The following is a 2,492-nucleotide window of genomic DNA, read 5'->3' as shown; positions in this document are numbered from 1 at the left end:
TTCTCTGCAGAAAAGAACATGTAGACACAGTAAATGTTTGAGGACTACCCCTTCTTAAATATTGCTACCCCCGAAAGCTTCTAAAAATCCGCTCATGGTAAACTGATGTGGTAATGATTGATTTGTCATAGAAAATAAAAACAAGGTGGTTTATTTAAGACAGTTTTATTTTGAAAAACTCTAGAGGACAATTGCTTCAGTGAACATTTTAATAAAGCCTAACTCCTATAACGTGTATTTTCAGATATCTGATTTATAACACATTGTCAAGTCTGCTCCTCTCAAATCAGTTTGTGTTAAAGTAAAAGACACTAAATTTGACAAGAGTCTTAGGAAAATATAAATATGGAAATTTATCTGCTATTTAAAACATACAACTTTTTCTGAAGTTAAATATTTAAAAATTTTTAAAAATTTATATAAAATTGGCTAGCTAATATGCTTAATTGTAGATAGTTGTTTTAATCTATATCGCTACATATAGATTAGATTTAGAAAGGGAAATGGAAAATATAAACCATTTGATCTGGTATGTGGTAGAAAGATTATAGATTTCCATTAAAATCATCCTAATAAGATTTGTTCAATTAATGGTAAAGATGATCTCTTCTTCTAGAGTATCTACTCCTTGTATAAAGGAGAAAACAAAAAAGGTAGGTAATAACATATAGAAAATTCAGTCCAAGAAAACTTAAGTTATTTATGTTATTAATGTGCCATCCCATGAAAAAAACCCATTTGGGCTAAAGCCTTCACAGTGGGTGATTTTTTTAAACAAATATGCCAGATCATACACATCCAAATGATTGTTGTTCAGGTCAAATAATTCCTCTTGGGAAGCTGCATTCTCATGCCAACGGATGGTGCCATTACTTTAGACATTTTTGGAACTCTTCTTTTGAAACTAACTTCTAAAAATTTTCAAGAGCCACATAAGAATATTAGTTTTTTAAATTAATTTTTTTTGGAGTACAGTTGATTTACAATGTTGTGTGAGTTTCTGCTGTACAGCAAAGTGAATCAGTTATACATATATCCACTCTTTTTTTGATTCTTTTCCCATGTAAGCCATTACAGAGTATTGAGTAGAAAGAATATTTGTTTTATCTTAAAGTTAGATCTTGTTTTTCAGTAAGCCTTCCTCTCAAAACAAGCAAGTAAAACCACAAAAACCTAGAGTAAAAGCTAACTTAATGTATATCTTATGCATTAGACTTGACTTTTTCTGAAACTCAAATTCACTTTCAAGAGACAGAAACTTGCTACCACTGAGGATACTTAAAAGAACTGGCCTATAAAAGCAATGCAATCTCCACTTGACAATGGCTTACTGATTATCTTCACCAAGGAGCCAGGATAAAAAAGTTTGACAGTGTATCATTTTGGAGAGTGCAGGGAAACAGGCACTCTCTAATCCTTCTGAATGCAATAGAAATTGATAACACCTCTTCAGAGGGCAAGTAGGCAATAGCTAACAAGTTTTAAAATGCATTTATCCTTTGTTCCACAGATTTTACGCATGTGGGAAAAGAAGTACCAGGGTATTTATTTACTGTGGTACTTTTTGTTATAGCGAAGATAAGAAGCAACCTAATACCACAAACAGAAGCCTGGCAAAAACACATCATGGCGGACTTCCTAGGTGGCGCAGTGGTTAAGAATCCGCCTGACAATGCAGAGGTCACGGGTTCGATCCCAGCTCCAGGAAGATCCCACATGCCATGGAGCAACTAAGCCCGTGTGCCAAAAAAAAAAAAAAAAAAAACACATCATGGCACATTTATAAAGGGAACACTAGGCAGACATTTAAAAATGGTCATAGGTACTGATGTGAATAGTTATCACAATTTATTAAGTGAAAAAAGAAGATCCAGAAGGGAGAAAGAAGAGTTAGCCTTTTTTCTGAGTCTCTACTAAGTCTTTCACTTATAGAATGTTCCCTTAATTATTTTATTTTGAACAGCAACTATTGTTTGGTAAATACTGTACTACCCTGAAATGACACCAGTCTAGAATGAAATGGGTCAAAAAAAAGATAACACAGATATGATCAGGATTACCCCATAATTCCAAGTGTTAGATACAGTTATAAATTTTAAAGTTCTCTTTAAAAAGCAATGTAGGGACTTCGCCCGTGGTCCAGCGGTTAAGACTGCATGCCCTCAAGTGCAGGGGGCACAGGTCTGATCCCTGATTGGGGAACTAAGATCCTGCATGTGACGCAGCATGGGCCAAAATAGTAATAATAATAATAATAATAATTAGTTTTTAAAAAAGCAATATAGGGCTTCCTGGTGGTGCAGTGGTTAAGAATCCGCCCGCCATTGCACAGCGAAAGAAACCATAAACAGGACTAGAAGACAACCCTCAGAATGGGAGAAAATATTTGCCAATGAAGCAACGGACAAAGGATTAATCTCCAAAATATACAAGCAGCTCATGCAGCTTAATACCAAAAAAGCAAATAACCCAATCCACAAATGGGCAGAAGA

Source organism: Hippopotamus amphibius, chromosome 13 (assembly GCF_030028045.1).
Source record: "Hippopotamus amphibius kiboko isolate mHipAmp2 chromosome 13, mHipAmp2.hap2, whole genome shotgun sequence".
Classification (NCBI taxonomy): Eukaryota; Metazoa; Chordata; class Mammalia; order Artiodactyla; family Hippopotamidae; genus Hippopotamus; species Hippopotamus amphibius.
This window is presented reverse-complemented; position numbering follows the sequence as displayed.